The 22,762-nt window shown below is 46.3% G+C and overlaps 1 protein-coding gene across 1 annotated transcript in view; it reads right to left on the bottom strand.

The window, feature by feature from the left end:
* Positions 1-22,762, bottom strand: part of PAF1 (PAF1 homolog, Paf1/RNA polymerase II complex component) — a 391,339-nt gene that overhangs the window by 10,558 nt on the left and 358,019 nt on the right. The window lies entirely within an intron of this gene.

Here is a 22,762-nt window from a genome sequence, read left to right as displayed (position 1 = left end):
TTACTTTGCAGGCAAAAGGGCAATGCAAACTTACATGTGAGCTGTGTGAAAGGAAAAACTGATCAGTCCTTTAGACTAAGTACTGGGAAACAGTTTCCATTTTGAATTCATGTATTTTTACATTACACACAGCATCTTGCAGTGCAATGGGGATCCTTTTGTTTTGCCCTAGCTTTTTACACATGGGATTTTTGATTATTTTTCTGTGTGCCTAATGACAAGATGGTGGCAGCAGTCACATTTTTCGTTTTTTGCATTATTTTTGTTGTGCACATTACTAAAAGTGGCTAGTGCCCTAAAATGGCTATGCCAAGAGATTTTCCATGTTCATTGCTCATATTGTAGTTTGGTCATCTTCCTGCCTACTCAAATCAGGAAACTCCTTATAAGGTCATGCACTTAGTGTCGACAATGTGCTCAACGGAAATCACTTCCTCAGCAGCAAGGCAATTTTTCATGCAAAAAGCAAATAACCTCTAAACTGTTCAATATTTATATTAATTCATATATTCTTCATTTGGATTACAATTTCATGTAACATTAATGAAAACGGCCAATTATAGTTGCATGCCACGACATGTACATGATTCGACCCCAAAGGGCCGTCATCAGGTAATATTCTAGACAAACTCCTTTCAGGACATCTACCATCTTCCCAGGATGCTGAGATCAAGCAGTCTTGACTTAAGGTTCATCCAAATTGTAGTTTATTTTTGGTCCGGTGTTGAGAACTTGGTGTGTTAGTCCCAGCAGCACCACAACAGGGCAGATGAAATAAGTTACTTACCTGTATCTCTGGTTCTCCAGCATTGGTATCTTTCATAGATTCACATGCTATGAATATTACCGTCGTTAGGCTGGGAATCCTCAGTAACAGAGCAGTTTTAACTTAAACTGAAAACTTTGTCACTTTTGAGCTCTAGTACTGTCATTTTGGGTCTTACGACCCACACCCAATAGGAATACCTCCCTTAACTCCTCCCCTGTCGGGCATCTTCAGTTTTGCCAAGCGCACGTGAGTGGCAGTAAGAGCCAAAAGACAAGCCATGCGGCTAGCTGGGAGGGTTGCATGTGAATCTATGAAAGATACCAATGCTGGAGAACCGGAGTTACAGGTAAGTAATGTATTCCTTCTACAGCATTGGATCTTTCCTAGGTTCACATGCTGTGAATAGATTAAAGCAGTATTACAACCCTACATATGGGCGGAGGCAAGCTCCCAGCAGAACTTACCACTGGAGACTTACTAACCTCACGCAAAAAGGCTCTGCAGAACCGACTGGCCGACTCTAGACTCTTCTGCGGAACCTCTGTCGACACAGTAGAACCTGGTGAATGCATGCACTGACCTCCAGGTGGCTGCAGAGGATTCCGGAGAGGAATGCAGTAGTTGCAGCCACTGCTCTGGTGGAGTAAGTCCGTGGCTTGCTGGGAAGCAGTCTGCCACAATCCATCTTGAAATGGAGGACTTTGAAAGAGCCTTTCCGGGCCCAGAAGGTCCAAATGAGACGTACAATTGATCTATACTACCGAACGCCGTAGCACAGGCCAGATAGTACTTGAGGGCATGCAGCACATCCAGCTTGTCCAGTGATCGCTCCGCTGGAGACGGTGTGCCAAAGATCACAGGCAGGATCACTTGTTGATTGAGATGAAAAGAGGACGGCACCTTAGGCATGAAGGTCGGGTTATTCTTTAGAATAGCCTTATCGTTGTGAAAAGTTAGATAAGGCGGTTTGGAGGAAAATGCCTGGATCTCCCCCACTCGCCTGGTCGATGTCATACGCTGGAGCTGGGCGACAGACAGGTGGAAAAGACTGGAACAGCCAATGTAAGAATTCTTTCACCAGCTGGTGGGACCACAGAGATGGCACCCCCGTGCAGTGGTTGTACCTGGAGATTGCCGCAAGATGCACCTTTTTCGAAGAATGCGTCAAGCCCGACTGAGCCATGGGACAACAGATAAGGTAAGAGATCTTCTGGCCGGATGGTCCAATGTTGCAGCTGATGGTCCCTACACCACACCTGAAAAAGTTTCCACTTGCTCTTGTAGCACTTTAAGGTGGATAGAGCTCTTGCTCGCGCCAGGACCTCCTGGCAGTCTTGTGAAAGGGACAGAGCTCTGAATTCTAAGAACACAGGAGCCAGGCCATCAGATTGAGCGACGCCGGGTCGTGGTGCAGCACCGTCCCCTGGTTCCTGGACAGTTGCATCTGGTGTGGGTACAGCTTGAGAGGAGCTGCTGATGAGAGGGCAAAGAGGTCAGAGAACCAAAACTGTCTCAGCCACGCAGGGTCCACTAATATCAGTTTGCACCGATAACAGTCTGAAGTTGTGTAGGACTCGAGGCACCAGGGGAATTGCCTGAAATGCATACAGAAACTTCCCCTCCCATGGAATTACTAAGGCGTCCCGCAAGCTCTCCAGATGGGAGAACCAGCTGGCAAAGGTCTTGCAGCCACTGTTGACGAAGGTGTTGGGTAAGATTTTCATAATTATGATAAATCTTCCTGACCTGTGTCAACCCTGGAACATTTTGCTTGAACTTGGACACTATTTAACCTTGTCCCTAGGTGAAAGGGAATCTTTTTCCCCCACTCATGTAGTCTTTTAATCTTTTTATGGGTGACAATTTAGTGTATGGTTGAAGTTATAGTTTCCAATAACATTTGGGCTTAGGCTGGGTTGCCCCTTTGGACTCCCCTGTTAATTTCTCTTTCATGTACTTGGGTAAACTAATGTTGCCAAGTAGTAAAGGGGGATTTTCATCCCCTTTACATTTTGTATAAGTGAGCCAGCACACCCCAGCTTATGTGGAGTGCTGGGGAGATACAATGTATCCATTTTTCTAAAATGGTGGGCCCCTTCTTTTTCGCCATTTCTTGGGGGCTTGCTGTTTCTGAGGTCTTCCTTTGCCATTCTACGCAGGAATAACCTCAGTGAAAGTTTGGTCTTCGGATTCCCTGTCCAGGCTCCAGAGTGTCTGAGAATGCAGGAACTGAGAGAGGAGTCCAAAACTCTGCAGCCCTTTGACTTCTACCCTGCCTGAAAGGAACCAACTCCCAGTGGGAGGCTGGCTGTTCTGATTGGACAGCCATACCGCCCCTTTCTGTAAAACGCAGGGGGAGATTGCAGAAGTTGTGCTGTAGTTCCTGGTAAATACTCTGAAACTGGAAGCTGCGGACGAGTCGACCACTGGAGCTGAAACCAAGAGGAAGAAAAGACGGGCATAGCGATTTCCAGCAACCAGAGAGCCTGCTATGTAACCGGAGCCTGCTGTAACCCTTCCTTCCAATCGACCTGGGGTCTCGAACACGACGACTCCTATGCAGAGGCTGGTGGGATCCACTAGTCTCAAGAGGACCTGAATTTTGAGCCACCCCCTAGCGTGCTGTAACCTTGCTGGGCTGCAATACGCCTATACCCTATGGACCTCAAGCCATCGTGCGGTGCACTGTCTTCCAAATTCCGAATCGTGCAGAAACTTTGGTGGCATCCTGCTGGAACTCCAGAGACTCGATTTAAGTCAAATAAAGCCCACTCAGCAGAGTGCTGGACCCGATAAATGGCGAGAATCTAACCAGCGATATTCAGTCTTCTCCTGGCTCCTGAAAAGTGTGCCAAAACCACAGACCCGCATCCAGCCACAAAGAAACTCTTGCTTGGAGTCTTCCCAGTTGATCCCTACTGCAAAACTCCTTCTAGTGTCCGGTCTTCAGTCTTCATGACAAGGAATTCATTAGCTAGGTTTTTGGCTGCAGATCCTGAAGACGTCCTGCTGCAAACTCTTTCTGCACTGAGGTACTGTGTTGGCTGGGGTATTACTTCGCTTAAGCCTTGTGCGATTCCTGTGTAGCTTTTGGGGTGTTTCATGTGATTGGGAGTCCTCTCACCCAGGCCCACTGCTGGAATCCTTCTAGGGTGTCTTCTCTAAAGTCACTGAACCATAACTAACTCTAAAGTGAACTACTTACTTGTTTTGAAGACTCTCTCAGGAACTGTTGACTTTTCCTGCAACTGAACTCCCATCTCAACCTGCCTACAGCTGGCACGTAGGGTCCCTCTTCTGCCTCTTAGAGAACTTGTACAACAGACTAGGGAAGGACTGGATAAGAAAATGCCTCTGGCTTGAAAGGTATAACCAGTGTTTAAAGGTTACTTACTTGTAACAGAGTTGGTTTGGTAACTGTTCCTCTGAAATAGGAGCAGTTCCAAGAGTTCTTACTTTCCTTTGAATGCATTTTGCCATTTTTAATAGTATATAGGGTTACATTTACATGCCTGTGAATTGGTTTCTCCCCTTCCCCAAAAGTAATGCTGTTGGCTTCACTTTACTATTTCTATTAGGAAATGAATGTATACATTCTCCAACGGGGTCTTGCTTCCCCTAACTTACTGTTTAGCCTGTTAAGAATAAGTCTGCCTATGGTCTTACTTACCTTGAATAGCAGTGTGCAATTCTTATTAAGTGTATCATGGAGTTTACTAACCTTGGTCTGCCTTATGCCATCCTAAAATAAGTTGGAGAGCTGTTGCTTTACCTTAGTCTGTGTCACACTGATCTGGAAAGCTAGTATAACTGAAGGTTGTCCTAAATGTAGTTATAGGTTCATACTGTTCCATAAATTTGTGTTCCACTATTCAGAATAGCATACTTTTAACACTGGGCAGTGCCTCCCCTGAATCTGCTTCAAGCATTTCCACAATAGTCACAGAGTCCATCACTTATCTTGAAATACTGCTGTCTTTCTTAAAAGTGTATTAAAGGGTTTACTGTCCTGGATTTGCATAGTGCATTCTAAAATAGTTGGCGTGTGTTAATACTTGTCACTGAGTAGCTTAAGACTCCGCCAGAAAGTATATGGGTTGTTTTACTAACTCTGAACCGAGTTCTAAAAGTAATGTTACAAGAAATGCTTGTAAAAGAGTTGGTTTGTTATGTGATTTAATAACAGAGTGTCACTGCATGACTGACGGGGTATACTACTTTTGAAATACTGACTATTAAAAAAGTATATATAACCTGGATTTACTCCCCAAGAATAGCTGATTGCATTCTGAATGTGTAATATATTTGACTTACCTTGACTACTGTGAATAGTGTATTCTTAATAAGGTTATACTTTGGGTTGTATCCCTTAAGTAGTGAGTTGTTTTTTTAACTTGTGTTTATATATAGTGTGATAGTACTTATTTACCCAAGATTCACCTTGGCCTACTTGTATTTAAATAAACCATTTATTTTTACAACACCAAGTGTTTCAGTGTTTCCTTGGACCATATGTATGCTACTATTTCTTTGTACCAAGCTACAGCTCTCTCTCCCTCCTAAGATAAGCCCCGCTGCTCCATCTACGCTACTAAATACTCAAGTGGTACAGCCTTATAATAAGAGCCGAGTTTTCTAATGTTTCAGTTGTATGGTTTTATTAATCCCTTAGTTGGACTTCAGAAAAACTGTCCTAATAGTAGGTGGCAAAGAGGTCGATCACTAGAGTGCCCCACATTTAAAACAACAGGTGAAGTTGATCCTTGTGAAGCTCCCACTCATGGCAAGAACACAAGTGTTCTGAATTCCCGGCAGATGAAGGGGAATGAGAAACATCTTGTGCTGTAGAGCCCAATGCCACAGGGTTTGGGCCTCCCTGGAAAGCCGTGGGGACCATGTTCCTCCTTGCTTGCGGACATAAAACATTGATGTTGCGTTGTCAGTGTAAATCTGAACCACCTTTCCCACCAGGAACTGGTTGAACTGATTGAACGATGTCCAGCAGCTTACATATAACCTTGCTGGCTGGACTAATAGATCTAATCCCCTTTGTTTATTCAGAAAAATAATTATTTCTCCTTGGATTGGAGTTGCGCTTCTTAACCTTTACAATGCTTCCAATAGCGTGTTGATGCTGCCTGCAGTGATCTGCTCCGCGCGGACATCGTTCAATCAGTTAGTTAGAATATTTAAACAGGAGAAAGGTGATACATTGGCCCTGAAGAAGACCGGTTTTCTGTAAGGTCGAAACACGTGTTGGCAGGAGCATATTAATCACCAATTGAAATTAAATTTGAACGTGAAGAATCTGTTGAAAACTCATTTGCGAAAAATTGGAAAGAATACGGACACCTATTGATAACATTGTATATTAAGGAGAGGATTGATCAATGGTCTAAGCGCAGTGGTTGAACCAATACCTTGTCTGTTGTTGCGCCAAAATAGTTTGTCTTGAGGCTTGGCGATCCCAACAGGCTTAAGGGAGGAAGTCGTCCCGTACAGGTCTTCCCTGCCGATTCGAAAACGGGGTCAGCACAGGTTGACCGGGCACTTCGCGGTCAAGCAGAGTGCTGCTGGCGTCTTCTCTCATCTTTTGCTTCGGATGTTGTCCTCCAATGGTCGATGATTCTTCTAGTCCCAAAAACCTAGCTTTTTATGCAAGTTCCCATACCTTCACATCCCTAGGCTGTCAATCACAAAGAAGTGTGGCTATCCTTCAAGACAGCGAGCCGGCCGATAGGAACAGGTTTCACTCAGGCACACCTACAGACAAAGGACAGGGAAGATTCGGGACCCTCCCTCACTTCCTGCCTTTCCAGACACACTTTAGCCTAGGCGGGCTTCAGGGCTGAAGCCTGCCAAAGGCAAAACACGCAAAGAACTCGAACCTGATTCAAACAGAGTAAAAGCCCAGAAGAAACTAACTGGCAAGAAATGGTGAAAAAAGACGACGAGGACCATTTTGAGAAAATGGTCACCCTTGAGAACAGCACTGCAGCTCAGGTATCAGCCTGAATATACATGTCACTAGGTAGTAAAAACGAAACCACTGCCACCAGCCATTCAAGTGAGTTAGTGTAAGAAATGTTTACATTAGGAATGGGTTAAAAGGAGTTACTATGTAACTCCCCCCATCACTCCACATATGGTGGTGTGTGCTGGACCCATAAAGTAAAGGTAAGTGAGACAGGGGTCATCTTACTATTTTTGGGAACAGTAGTTCACCCAAGAAAATGTAGTTAAACATTAAGAGATGTCCAAGGGACTTCTCAGTGGCACTGCACCAAAGGTGCTGTGTGTCACAATGCAAAAAGCAGATTTCTATGGAATTTACCAGACTCCATTAAACAGTAAGAAACAGAAAATCTTAGTCAGGAAAACAGAAGATGTGAATGCCCCATCCGCCGCAGGTGCGTCACCACTGGGACAATACACTTTGTAAACACCTGCGAAGTAGAAAGCACGTCTAAAGGAAGGGCTTTGAATTGATAATGCACCCTGCCACCACGAAGCATAGGTAGAGCTGGTGTGAGCGGCAAATAGGGATGTGAAAGTAGGTGTCCTCTAGGTCAAAGGGTGCCAAGAACTCTCCTTGTTGCAGTTGGGACAGCACCTGCTGCAGTGCGACCGTACGAAACGTTTGTCCCTTTAGGAATTTGTTGAGCACCTTACCATTGGTGGGCTTGGAATTGCTTCCAGTTTGGATTTTGCATAAGAGGAAGACTCCTGTAGCCATTCTTTAGATCTTTGTTGGATCCAAGGATCCTAAGAAGAGCAGCCTGTTGATGACCCAAGGACGACTTCTGCAGTGACCTAGCAACCCCTCTAGTGACTGGCCCGGTGAAGCCCTGCTCCTCTTCCTGATCTCCGAAGACCCTCATTGGCGCTTCAGCCATTGGACTAGTGGGGTTAACTAGTCTCAACACCTTCTAGAGGATACAGCCCTTCAGAGCTGTGTCCTTGGACTGCCTGCTGGATGGACCAGCTCCTCCGTGGGCTACCTCGCCAGAAATAGTCGCCGTTACGAGTTCAAGCGTGGAAGTTTGATGGTTGCCAGCTTGTGGGACAAAGCACCTTCTCCTGAAATACCAGCTTCCCATCTTCAAGGGAACCTGTCCTGGAGAAACTTCTGTGACCGCAACTGGAAGGACGCCTGTCATTACCTGAAAAAGGTGATCATCGCTGGAACTTGCCTTCTTTCATCCCGTGAAGTCACCTGATGAGGTCTGCATCGTTGGAATTCACATTTCATCGACAGGGATTGCATTTTGCAGTTGCACCCGACTGGAAGAATCCTCAAACCTAACACCCATGGGCACCTCTGACTGGAACAAAAGACAGAAGGCCACACTTCCAGTGACCCCCCCCAGTCGACCTATCGTGATCACTGGGAAAATCATTGCAGTCAGGGGGGTAATTAAGCATACCTGTGCCTGTCCTCCATAGGATACCTTTTGCCACCAAAGCCCATTTTCTTCTAACTCCCTCACCTTTTGTCGTCAAACGAGGGTTGGGTACCCTGCCCCTGCCTTAGCTTTCGGTCTGGAAGAAAGTAGAATTTACCAGTCTTCTGGTAAATTGTTATTGAGCTTTTATAAAGGTTGAAACTAAACACCACCACAAGTCTACTGCATCCTCACCACAAGTCTATTGCATCCTTTTAAATAACTCATACCTGTGGGAAACCTGGATTGGAACCTGTGACATTTACCCCATGCATTTTAGGGCTTGTTCCCATAATTTTACTGCATCTGCATTACATACCTGCATTACCTGGCTATGTTATTTGATGATGTATATTAAGTGAACCTAAACTGGATTCTATAGATTTGGATCATAGTACTTTGTTATAATACTACCTGCTAATTTCATTTTGTTAGTGTGTTCTAAAGGCCTAAATAAATAATTGTATTTTTATAACAGAAAATCTAAGCTGAATTATTGTGTCTCATTCTATGAGGACTCATTGAGGGCCTCCAACCAATCTCTAACTCCCCAGAGACACAGCCTGGACTGCTCTCCATTGCTACATTGATTGCGTTTTGGCTAAACTCTGAGATCCTGTTCACTGTAACTATGGTGGCCTCCTAAAATCGCTCCACCAGGCCAGATTCTAGAACTCCATCTCAACATTTGAGAGTTTAGGGCTAGAAGGGTCAAACACAATACAGATCTCCCATAGAGATATGTTCTATTTGTTTAAAGCAAGTAGGTGTGTTCTTGCCATTATGGCCAATCAACCATAAGATATCAAATTGTTGTGCACATAGTTCTCAAAGAATAATTTGACCAGCGGGAGATCCATCGTCTGGTAATTATGGCAGTAGTGAAAAAGGTTTACCCTTAGACAAGTCAGCTCTAGAGCCATCTGAGGTGTTGCTGGACCAGATACAAGGTGAAGCTCTCCCTTAGCCAACACTGGTCCGGTAGCCAGATGGACAGACGGTGGCCCATTGATGCAGATCAGGTAAGTCTGAGGTTTCTCAGAGGTCCAAGTGTCTTTGATGAAGGTTTCATTTTTGAAGATTATCTTTTGAATCCTTTGGTCTCGACTGTCGCTGTTCCCAGCCCTTGGCCACCCAGTGTTCCTGCCTCTTCATGTCGGGCCACACACAGCAATCAGAAAGGAATCTTCTGTAAATAAAGCAGTCTCCGAGGCTTTTAACCCAGCTGTTTAGGCCGAATCACGGCAAAGGGTTGGCATGGAGAAGAAAGAGGGAATTTGCAGATCCCACCTGCACCTTAGTTGCCAACAGAGGGTCATCTTGGGCAGATAATAAAGCAGAACTTCCTCAAGGTCCTTCTTCACTTTTTTTGTGGCTCGACGGTACTTCGGAAACTAATTTCAGCGAATATCACATAGGTGTGGATCTCCCCATCTTACAGGAATATTGGAAGCAGTGTGTTCACTTTGCTCTCAATCACAATAGTACATCCTTCCAAATGTATTGCTGCTACCCAATCGTTGGGGATTGCCACATACAAGCTTTCCTGGGCTTCTTTCAGGGCATATACACAAAATGCGGATTTGACCTTGAATCCAGACACCTTATTCATGTACTTACCTGATCCGATATTGGTTTCCCTGCCCCAGGCTACCTGTGCCCGCAGTTGCCAATAGATCATGTATGAGCTCATCCATTTGCTTCCAAACAAAGGAAACCGTATTTAGATGTGGCACTCCCTCAGAGTGTCTTATGCAAGAGCACCACCTAGGGGTTCGGTGCCCAGAAACAGGCACTGATCCCCAATTATTAATTTAAAAAAAAGGTTTTGCAACCAATATTCACTTCCAACATTTCGAGGTTTCCCACCGCTAGCAGAGCAAGGTTACTTGCTCAGAAAAAAACAGATGGGCCTTTGGATCAACTACCCGAAGAGGCATAAGTTCTCCACATTTGGACCCAACGCAGAGTTGCACATCTATTGAGGTCTTAGATTAGGGCTCACCAGGAAAAGGTTGGTGAAGCAGAACATGAAAAGAAATGTTCTGAACGCTCATGTCAGCGCTAGAGGTTAGGACTTTTGACATAACGGGGGCCTATGCATTTACAAAGTTCCCACAAAATTAATATTTCTTTCAAGCGAGTACTTTTGCGCAGTGAATTTTCCTCGAGTTGCTATACTGAACAGTTTATTTTGCATAGGACCTTTTATCCCAAGGCTCTTTTTGTATTCTTTTGGATACGGTTGGCTGAAACTCCTAAACTGTAACTCTGGCCTGTTTACTCCCCTCACCTCCCTTCAACTTTTCTTTCTTGAACTGGTCAACCAACCCTTTTTCCCCTGCAAGTCCTACGTTAAAGCATCACTAGGGACACAACTCAGTGTTTTGAGGCCTCCAAATGATCTTAAGCCCCTCAGATTTGGGTGCCCCCAAAGTATCCTATGTTTTCTGGGTGCCTAACCTCGCCCAGTGCTCCACAGGTGGTAGCAGTGATATCATGTTGCAATGCTTTGCAACTTACTTTCAATGAGGAACAGTAGCCTGGACAAGACCCTCTAGACAGCACATTTGTAAAGAAAGTTCTCTAAGAGTTCCACAGCTGAACTCTGCATGCTTTGTGTGAAAGGATAAGGAGGTGACCATATATGATTAGGGTTACTCCCTGTTGAAGACAGTGGAGGCAGGTGTGGCCCGAATTCAAAGTTGAATCCACAATCCTGTGTTTTCGCCCAGGAAGTTGTGATTATGGAAGATGAAGGAGTGACAAAAATGTTTGATAGGGCTCTTTAGCATGATGTAGTTGGCATACTTCTTGCAGACTACTGAGGATGGCCTACACACTAAACAATCTTAGCGCACAACCACTTGGGCAAGAAATAAACAAAGGGACTCATCTATTGACTTATCCAGGAAAACATTTGTAATCTGAGAAATAGACCCGCAGTATTGATAGGAGGGGTTTAAAAACATCAAACAGATACTACTCTTCAGCTAAATCATTAGGGTGGAACGAGCCCACGTGTTCAGAGCGGCCATTTTAGGCCTACATCGTGGCCACCTTGAACAAAGGAAGAACTGAAACACGAAATGGGATATTTTAAAATCATGCTGTCGGCTATTGGTACCCAATGGCTACCAAATTCCCGGCTTCCGAAGGCCCGGCTACCAAGGCTCCTGTCCTGAGCCCCCAACAACCACCAACGCAGCTGAGGGAGCAGGAGCTCACTACCCACTGCAGGAGCAGTGGGCTAACCCCTGGAAGAGCTCGCCCTCACACGGTAAGCCTGTGGCCTCTTTCCTGATCAGCTTCCTCTTGCTGCTGATAATTTTAAGAAGCGCTGCTTTTTTGAGTGATTATTGCCATCATCCTCCTGACATAACTCGCACCTGATTGCCAGCAGTCTCGCTTCGTGAAAGTACGAATGAAGCACCCTTTTTGCCCCAGTGTGCCAGCTAACCACGAGGGCTTAATATTTAAAAATGGCCGCTCCATAATTCGGAGCTGCACCACATCACATATTGAGAGTCAGCAGTCGGGCTGCCCCTGGATTGGCTGGAGCCATCCACATTACTGCAAGCCAATTCGCCCGTGGGCGAGCAGCTGGCCCGCCACCAAAGGCCCAGCTACCATGGCTCCTGTCCTTAGCCTGTCCAGAGTTGCCAGAGGCCAAGACTGGAAACTCTGCCCTTTTTTTTACATTTATAAAGGCTTGTCTATTCCCCTTGCATAGATCTGAGCCACCTTCTCTCTAACATGCTCTCAGATACCTGGTAAGCAACATACCCCTGCACTTAACTGCCCACTTAGCCACCTCGCACGCCTAGCTTCTTATCGCCCAACTTCCAGATTAACCATGTCTGCTCCCACTTGACTTACCCCCGAAGCACGGTAGATTACGCTCATCGATGCATCTAGCCCCTTTGTGCTGTAAACTCGACTATTGCATATAACTCACCCGTGCCTGAACTCTGTCTATAGCACTGTGCAGCCCACTGTGCCGGTATTGCTGACCACTACACAGTAGCCCATTGTGCTCCGATTATTGTCTGTTTGTATCTAACCCCCTTGATTACTGCTCTGTAACTTATTGTTCCTTGATTATCGAATGCTGCACCTGGTCCCTGTGCCAAAATAGGATTACTGCACGTATCCCACTGCACCATAGCCCTTTGTGCCCGATTACATTGTGCCTGATTACTGAATGCTATATCTAGCCCCGATTACTGTATCATAGCCCATTGTGCCCAATTACATTGTACTTGATTATCTAGCCCCCTGATTATTGCAACGTAGCACATTGTGCCCAGATATTAGATGTTACATCTAGCCCCCTGATTACTGCATTTGGCCCACTATGCCAGGACTGTTGACCTCTGCAGCTTAGCCCACTGTGCCCTCCTCATTGAATGCTGCACCTAGCCATTGTGTCTGAAAATGTATTACTGCATCCAACTCGCTTGTGTCCTGGATAATATACGCTGCGTCTAGCCTATTTGTGTCCTGAATATTGCATTGTACCCTATGCCCCTAAGACAGTGTACTCCTCACGAACCAATTTATCTATCATCACTTCACCGATCACCGCTCATGTATACACTTCAAGACACTTCCCTCCCAGCACCTTCACCTGCCCCACTCATTGCAATAGCTCTCACACTAGCCACCCTCTTGTACTCTGACCCAACTATACAGACTTCATCATATACACACCTCCCCACACACTCTCCACACAAGCCCACCTGGCTGGCCAGCACCACCACCACGAGCAACCCTCTCCTTGAGTATTATCTCCACCCCCACCCCCCAGACCTCACTATATACGATAAAACCAAGGAATTTAAGGCTCAGAGCACGCACAGAGCCCTTGCTTCACCTCAGCCTCCCCAACCCACTGGTAAGGAGAAACCTAAAGTTAGGCTCTTGCACTAAAGCCACTTACACCCCCCCACCCCCAAATTACACAGCCAAACACAAACCCTGCAAGCCAGCTCTAGCACGCAAGAACATGCCACAGCGCCTCCGCACACAACCTGCCAATGCACAGGCCCCCTCTCACCACTTCCTCAGCCACTCCTTCCCTACACCCCACTTCCCTACCCCCACTCTTCCCACCACCAAAAAGCACACACCTACTACCCATGCCCTTAAATGCACCCTCATCAACGCCAATTCTCTCCCAGCTCACGCTCTTGAGATCAACAACCTAATTTCCACTCATGACCTAGATCTACTGGCCATCACGGAAACCTGGCTTAATGAGACCTCCGGCCCGGCCATCTCGCTCGCTGTCCCACAGGGCTATTCCATCCTCCGCCAGGACAAAGCTCTCGAAAGGTGGAGGTGTCACCCTCATATCCAGGGATGAGCTCACCGTCAGACTTTGCAACCACACCTGGGAAGGCAACTCTGACCTCCTGTGAGCCAGGCTAATCCCCATCTGCGAATTGCTCCATAAATATACACATCATTTACAGGCCGCCCGGCACAGCCCCCGACTTCCAAGGGCACCTCCTCCAAATCTTAAGCAATAATCTCAAAATCTCCACCAAATCTATCCTACTCGGGGACCTCAAACTCTGTCTCTGCGACCCCAAGGATAAAGCAGCCTCAGCCCTTGCTAGGGAGGTCAAAGACCTTGGCTTCACACAAAAAATCAATCACCAACCCACCCACGCCAAAGGCTGCACCCTTCACTGGGTCGCAGACTGGGTCGCAGACCATAACTGTTCTTCCACCATAACCTGCAGCCTGGCCTTCCCCTGGACGGACAACAACTGCATCCAATTCTCCATCCCCACTAAGCCCACAACCAAACCACTATCCTACGCCCCCCCAACCATGGTTAGAATCTCCAAAAAACTCACAGCAAACAACCTCCGCTAACCCCCCAGGATGTTAAGGAATTAAAACCTCCCTTCGCTACTGACCCCAACACCCTTGCTGACATCTACTCACTGACCCTCACTAGAGCTATTAACACCATAGCTCCGATTGAAGCATAAAAAGAAAAGAAATCCATGAACACCAACTCATGGTTTACGGATGACTTATTAGTCCTCCGCTCAAGCAAATGTGCAGCTCTAACCAACTGGCAGTCCAACCCCTGTGACTCCACCAATGAAAAATTTAAAAGAATCTCTAAGCAATACAAAAAAGACTTCTTCCTTGCCAAATCCAACAACATCAACCTCTGTATTTCTAAAGCCAACTCTAACTCCTAAGAGTTGTCCTCCATCTTCAAAGACCTCACCACCCCGCCCACCAGCCCCGACAAAATCATTAAAGATCAAGCTTGGTGCACCAGTATTCAAGCAGCACTTCTAAATAAAATCTTCCTTCTCCAAGACAAAATACAAGCCCAACGGCACGCATTACCCAAGTCCGACCACCCTGCCACACCTACCACCCCCGCACAGAACCCCCCCCCTCTTCTCCTTTAGAGATGTATCTGTTACCGAAGTCACTGCTCTTCTCCAACACCTCAAGCCATCCACATGCAAAGGCGACATATGCCCACCTAACATCATTAAAGATAGCGCTGAAGCCCTTGCCCCCCTCATCACTGCATTCACCTGAAATGAAACACCCGTGTATGAGCACAATATAAATAAAATATGATATCATATAATTCATTAATGCATCTTTCTCATCAAGTATTGTCCTGTCCAGCCTAAAAGAAGCGGGGTCCGCCCCCTTCTCAAGAAACCCTTTCTTGACCCATCCTCCCCCAACAACTACCGCCCCATTACCACAGTCCCATTTCTGCTCAAGATCTTAGACAAAGCTGCCCACAACCAAATCCAGCACTACCTTGAAACCAACTCCATTCTAGGCAAAAGACAATCTGGATTCCGCAAAGGCCACGGCACAGAAACCGCCCTCTTGGACTTAAAAAATCTAATAACCAAGATAATGGATAAAGGCAGACCAGCCCCCTTACTGCTATTGGACCCATCGGCCGCATTTGACCTTGTGGATCACAAAATACTCACCTCCCACCTCACCAATGCAGCCCACTTTTCTGAACAGGCCACTTCCTGGATAACCTCCTTCCTAGAAGGCAGAGCCATGAAAGTCTTCTCAGACACAGCTAAAGCTCCTCCCACCACCATCCATTGCAGTGTACCACAGGGCTCCTGCACTGCGCCCACCCTATACAATCTGTTCACCAAGCCCGTTATTTGATAAACTGGACTCGCTCGGCATAGCCTACACCAACGATGCTAATACACAAGTACTCCTTCCCCTCACTGGCTCGTATGACCATGACTCTGCAGCCCTTCTCCAAATATACTCCACCATCCAAGCTTCAATGGCAGCCAATGGACTATGCCTCAACGGAGACAAAACGAAGTTCATCCTGCTAGGTCCCAAAGAAATACTCAACAAATTGAAACAGAACTTCATCATTGATAACACCACAATCCCCGTCTCCTCTTCTGTTTAGACCCTTGGGGTCCATCTTGACTCAACCCTATCCATGAACACAGGTCAGCGCCATTGCCTCCGCATCTGCCCACACCACTAAACTAATAAACACCATCAAACCATTCCTCTCCAACCAAAACTGCCTCTCTATCGCACAAGCCACTATTGGTGCCAAGTTACATTATTGCAATGTGCTCCTTGCAGGCACTTCGGCAAAAAATCTAACCCGACTCTAAACTGTCCAGAATAACGTGCTCAGAGCAGCACTCGCATCCCCAAAAAAGAGCACATTACACAAGCCAGATGAGATGCCCACTGGCTCCCGGTTACATTCAAGACTCTTACTTTAACACATAAATGCCTTAGCCTCTCTGCCCCTCTTACCGATCTGAAACCATCAACAGAGATGCCTCTGCACGCCCCAGAAGAGCGCACCATGCCAAACAACTAGCCCCCAAACTATGGAATTCCCTGCCCAACGCCCTTCGAACTGAAACCTCCCTACCTGCCGCAAAGGTCTCAAAACCCCTTTTCAACCGACACCAGTCTCTAACCTCCTACTCTTTGTATTGACTGTAACTAGGTATGTATAACCAAACAGAAAGTCTGTAATTAAGCCTGCTTACTGCCTGTATCTGTTAACTGTTATGCTCACTGTAACCAGATTTGCTCACAACAACAGCACCACGATGCCTCAGCGCTGCTGTGCGCTATATAAATGCTAATAAATAAAAAATGGTACAATGGACTACCAATGTAGTAAAATGGCTTGCACTCCTGGTGAAGCCAAAACAAAAGCAGAACCACCACCAACCTACTCCTTAAGACCTGTGTAGGGTGATAAAATGACCTTAGGGCAAAAATGGGAATCTTCAAAATGGGAATCCTCAGAGGCCCCGAGGTACTAGGCACCTTAGAGACGACTGAATACCATATATTTTGAGTAAGGTATAAAGGAACGGAATGACAGGGGGACTTCAGGAGAAGCCAACCTACCCACCAAAAATAAGTCAATTAACTACAAAATAAAAGGAGGGAAAAAGGAACAAATTGAGGGGCCCCATGGATTCTACCCAGGCAGACCCTGTAATCCACAAGCCTAGCCACATTAACGACAGAGAAGGGAGTACCTTCGCTAGTGCGCTATAGGGCATCTCATATGGAGTACTCGTGCATTTGGAGTCACAGGCCCTCTTAAAAAGAGCACACAGAAAAACAGAGCCACACTCATTCAGGCTTTGGCTTAAGCCTGGCTGGGAGAAAAACAAAGTCCAAAATCCAGAAAGCCAGCAAAATGTGCAAGTGGACTACCTCAACTGGTGGAAAGTGGGCTTTCTGACTAGCAGGCACAAACCTGTGGGAATATGGAAGCAAGCAGTGCATATCTCAAGGTAAGAAGTGTACCGAATAAGGGTTACTCTTCAGAAGAGGTTTTAGAGGAACAACTGATCCAGTAAAATGCAATGTGCTCATCCGTCTAGTATAATGTAACCTGGACAAACCTAAGCCAAGAACAAACTGAATGTTTAGTTAAATTCACTCCAGTATAAATATTGTTTTAAGAAAAGAAACAGCAGTTTCAATAACTCAAAAGCAAAAAGCCAGGCAGGACAACATTTTTCTTATTACCTGGATACACAGAGTTAGGAACAAGCAGACTAAATCCATTTCAAAAGAATAATACCAAAAGCCATCCCATCACCATTTTAGTCCCTTGATATATAACCGAATATTCATTTTAAAGTACTAAGCAGATGCCTATACACGAATAACACCATCAGAGGAAGCTTGTAGGATGCATGCAATGTATACAATACAAACAAAATAACACCTGTTCGAGACAAAGCAACTTAACATGCATGCCCAATACAGAGCATTCTAGTTAAGCATTTGAACTCAGACTGAAACCTGCGAAAATGAGGTCGCCTGAGGATTTGCAGGTGTAATCAAATCCTCAAAATAGAAGGTCGTTAGTTTAGGCTGCCAAAAATCCAAACTTAGACAATAGCCAGAACCATCAACTTGATCAGGAATTGATGAAAAGTATGGCCCACAAGTCCTACTTGCACTTGTGCTTTGCCTTTCCCTCTCCCTCTGCACGTATCAGATTTTGAACGTACCAAGGCTATGAACTATTAACTAAATAAATAGGTAATTGCAGATAAAATTGACATACCACCTAACATAGGAGTAGTAGAATAGCCTGTAAGCATACATAAGGCAAGACACAGGGGTAAATGAAAGCAGCTTCCTGCACTGCCTCAGCTGCACACCAGGGGTGTCACGGTATTAGTTTTATGACGGTATGATAACCTTCTTGCCAAATTACGGTATATCGTGGTTATCGCGGTATAGCAGGTGGAGTTAACTAATCTTAACAAATATTTTCTAAAAGGTCGCTCAATTGTCAGATTCACCATCACAAACAAAACCAGGCACCCAGGGCTAGAATTGGGATTTTCAACATACTTTCCACCGAAATGCCCCCCCTTTCTTCCACCAAACACACGTGTAAAGAGGAGGAGGGGGGAAGGAGTGAGCCCTGCTGCGACTGGCAAAGCAAACTGAATAGCTTTTCTTAAGTGGTCATTTAGGCTTTTAGCTCCCCCGCTGGCTACTGGTGAAGATGAACATGTTGCCATCTTGATAACCTGCATGGCACAGATCAATGGAGGCTGATGGTAGTATTCTCTCGTTCTCTCTCTCTCTCTCTCTCTCTCTCTCTCTCTCTCTCTCTCTCTCTCTCTCTCTCTCTCTCTCTCTCGTTCTCTCTCTCTCGTTCTCTCTCGTTCTCTCTCTCTCGTTCTCCCTCTCTCTCGTTCTCCCTCTCTCTCGTTCTCTCTCTCTCTCTCTCTCGTTCTCTCTCTCTCGTTCTCTCTCTCTCTCTCTGTTACAGCCTTTAGTTTACTTGCGGCCCAAAAGGTGTTCAGTAATTGCGGACATGTTACCCTTCGGTATGGCAGCAGGGAATACCCGCAGAGATTAGTGAATTTCCCAGTGTGACTTATTATATGTAAATTCAATGATGGAACCAGGGAAATCCCCCATTGTCATATGTTTAGCAAACCTTATACTTTATAAATATGTAAACCCCAAAGCCGCCATCCCAAAGTAAACCCTTTTCCTTCTTGGCACTGTATTTATTCTTCCTATTGCTAACATATTGATTTTATGTCAGGCACGTGTGGTTTATGGAATGGCATTAAAAACTGCTCCAACTGACACTACTTGGCAGACGGCACATCCAACAGTGCAAGACCAAGACTGCGCAGCACTTGCTTACTGCAGCCTTTCCAAATCAGATTGAAAAGCACACTTAATGGTATAAACAATGTGACGGTTATTATTGTTCAATTAAGTGGTTCACGGTATCTTTAACGTTATACCGTTACATCCCTGCTGCACACCTAGCACAATATGCAATTTGGCATGGGACCACACGTTTTACATAACAATGACGACAGACCCAAAGGTCTAAGCATGCAGAAAGGTAATAAAGCCTTAGTGCAGTAGTGATAAAACAGCTCTTTTTTATGGCACTGTGATGCTGAAATTCATCGGAGGGACAGGGCCTCCGTATCCTTGTCCTTTACTGCTTTTTATCATGTGTTCTGTCGTGTTTCCCGCACAGGAGTTCATGTGGGACTCCTGGTGGTGCCGCTCTCTCTTTTGGTTTGGTGTACAGACCTATGGGATACCCTTATGGCACCCATGGGTAGGGGTAGAACCTTGTGCCCCTAGTGTATGTTTTTGGGCACCTGTGGGGGGCCCCCACAGAGCAGGGTACGGGCTGGTGGCAGCTCTGTGCTGAATTGACTGGTGCCCTGAGCGTCCGCCATTTTGGGATGCCCAGGCCCTGTCATTGGAATCGGTAGATTCCTGATGGAGACAAGATGGCCCCCGTGGCCTCTTGCCCTCCATCACCTGTTACCTTGATCTTCCCGAAGTCCCGGGAAGTCCTGACTCTGTCCCTTCCCCCTGACTGGCTGATGGGTGGAAGTTCCATATATGGTAGTGTGGAGAAGTGCGACCAGACTGGCTGGAGCCTTCCCAACGACCGTATGTTGTGGGTACACCTGTGGGTGGGACCTGGGTGAATGGAGTGTGTGACGAATATGCACTTCTTGTTGTGGATGTCTAGTTTCTGGTGTTTGACACAATTACTGAGACAGCCCTGACCTAAACTGGTATGAATGCAGTGGGGAGAGTTGAATGGCTGGGTACTTGTCCCAATACCCATAACTTGTTGTGAGTGTCTGGAGAGAAGTGAATGGCCTGAATGCCCTATGCACCTGATTGGCTGCCTACCTGCATGAATGAATGCCCTTCTGACTGATTGGTCGCCTGTGTATGACCCAGCAGAATGAATAGGAGATCAACTAGTACATCTGGGGCCCTCTCATTGCTAGAATTGCTAGAATTAGTGTTCAGAAGCTGAAGTCCACTACGACGAGTAACTGGAGTAAACCTGAAGCTTAACCTTGAAGCCCTGCTGGAAGAGAAGAATTGCTGTTGCTCTTCTTCATCAATCTGAAAGCTGCTGTGTCTCCAAGGACCGACCCAGAGAGGACCTGGTAAGGCGCCCTCTTCCCAAGCTACGAGGGACCATCGTGCACCAGCTGATCTTTGCCAAAACTCCCTGGTAGACAGACCTATAACAGGCTGCCGACTGGAGACAGGGACGGGCGCAGAATCCCAAAGAGAAGCGCCCAGACTGTTGTCCGCCACCGTCGACGAACGCCGTGCTCCTGTTTCCTAAGAAATATCAATTCACAACACGCTCGTCCGCACCGCCGTGCGCCTTATCCCACCGGAGAAGGCCAGCCTGTCGATGCGCCGAGGAACAACTGCCGGTGGATTTCCCGCCACCCAAAGACCACAGAGACCCCGACGACTCGACACCCACAGCTCTTCAAACTCTTTGCGGACCAGAACTATCGTCATCGAGGTGCCCCACACGCCTCTTCCTTGCAGGACGTTTACGCTTCCCCGTCGACGAGCACCGCTAGGAAAGAAGCTGTCACTTCACCGCCGTAGTTCACCCTGTTTTTCGCCGGACGTTCCACGACCCCGTGACTCCTGCCTTAAAGGGAGGGCACTCAAGAAGGGCCGTCGATTTCCCGACGAGGAACGCTACAATGCCAGGTACTGTCGGGTTGCAGAACTATTGGAAAGACTCTTGTGAACAATATATGGACTGGCTTGTGATATATCTTTATTCTACAGGTTGCACAGGTTGGGGGGGTAGGGGGGAAGGAATCTCCACACAGAACTGTCACTCGATAACACGGCCAATATTCTGCCAATTGTTCTAACCAACTGCTTTCCTCTTATATCTATTGTTGGTTTCCTTTACAAACTGATTTGTGTGACATTTAACCGTACTCTTTAAAGAGATCTAATAGTAACTTTGGTACCACGTAGAACTGTAGATTACCCATTATAGATAACCAAGTACAAAGTGAGTTATCGTGATATTGTACATAACCTTGAATATTAATTATTTAAAGACTGTTTTAACTAATCCAATGTGTGGACATTCCTTTGTGGGTGCTTGGTGACTACACTGTACTTAAGAACCAGCCCGCATCACCTCCTGAGAAGCTAGGCCTTGATTGCTCTTCCATTGCTACCACAATAGAGAATCTTGGCTGGGGTTCTCTGTGCCTCTCCTCTACCATATAGAGAGCAGAAGTACAGACACCCCCCTCCGGTCTTAACAGGCACCTGAAATGTAAAGATTCCAATAGAAGACCATGCAAAAGGGAGAGTGCACAGGAATGGTGACAATGGTGACTGAAAGGGGAAGCAGGAAATGAAGGGCAAAAAAAGATCAAGGCGTCTACAACCACATTTTTTGTGACGTCCTGATTATTCAGAAAGAGTGTTATGAAGCGAGAGAAATCCTCTTTCAAAAAAGCTCCTCAGTTCATGATCTCACTAGTGTGGGGTGGTTGTTGCTTTGAAATTAAGTATGTCTTAACATTGGAACAACCAAACTAGCGTGTTGCTGTTTTTGCAGATAGTTGCATCTCCAGCTGACACAGTGCCACACTAAGTGTGATGCATGTTTTCTGCTACTTTTTAATCTCGCTTATCCATTGCCCAAATTTTAACTAAGGTTTACAGTTGCCTACTTTTGTTAGTCTTTGTCTTTTCTTGTCCTATGGATACTAAATACACAGTGCACCCTGCGTGGAGAGGGCAGGAGCCCCCACAACTGCCCTGGACCCAGCTGCAATTCGGCATCGTGTGCGACATCGACGGCAACGCTCGTGCTGCTTGAAATCTCCAGTGAGGATTAGCACCCCTGCCCTGCCTGGGCCACAGCCGGCACCCCTACCTGCTCTGAAAATCACCCCATTGGGGCCAAATCCCCACTCAGGACCGCACGTGCCGACTTAATATCCAAAATGTCGGGAGCAATGCAGCCTGAGAACGAGGCGGAGCTTCGTTGGCGTTGCTAGGCAACGTGTGTTCATTTCAATTTGAATCCAAACATCTGCCGGCAGGCGGAAGAGCCGGCGGCCACGTCCAAGGCCACTATAAGGCCAAAGCCCTGTTTGCCCCTGGACGCACCAAATAGAGTTCTCCTGAACTGTACCCCGTCCTTTGATACAATGCCTCAGATGAACTCACTCCAAGCGTCATTCAGGCTCATCATGTAAGACTCTTAAGTGAGTACAGACATTCGCTTATAACAAGCTAATGACCAATGCATATTTACACAATTGATACGCTTACTTGGTAATTAGTTGCCTGTAATTGGCTCCCCTGGCACTACCCCACTACTGCCAGCCTAACCCACTGAGCTCAAGTGCTCATATGCCCGATTAGCCCTCTCCCTGCCCACCTAGCCAAGAAAAATATTATATGATTAATCCTGTACATCTCTGTAGTTGTCTAGTGATCACCTGCCGCCTAGCCGCTATCCCCACATGATCGTTATAATCCCTGGGTACTCTGTACTAGCACCAGCTCTGCACGAATGTATTTATGTATGTACGATTGCATTTCAATATTTGGCTACTCGGTACCAGTACTAGCCTTGTTTTATTATGGACCAGCCCATTTTGAATGTATCTAGCCTTGTTTTATCCTGGACCAGCCCATTTTC

This window comes from Ambystoma mexicanum, chromosome 2p (assembly GCF_040938575.1).
Source record: "Ambystoma mexicanum isolate Mex_15411 chromosome 2p, UKY_AmexF1_1, whole genome shotgun sequence".
NCBI lineage: Eukaryota > Metazoa > Chordata > Amphibia > Caudata > Ambystomatidae > Ambystoma > Ambystoma mexicanum.
The sequence above is the reverse complement of the archived record's forward strand: the minus strand, read 5'-3'. Positions and strand labels throughout refer to the sequence as shown.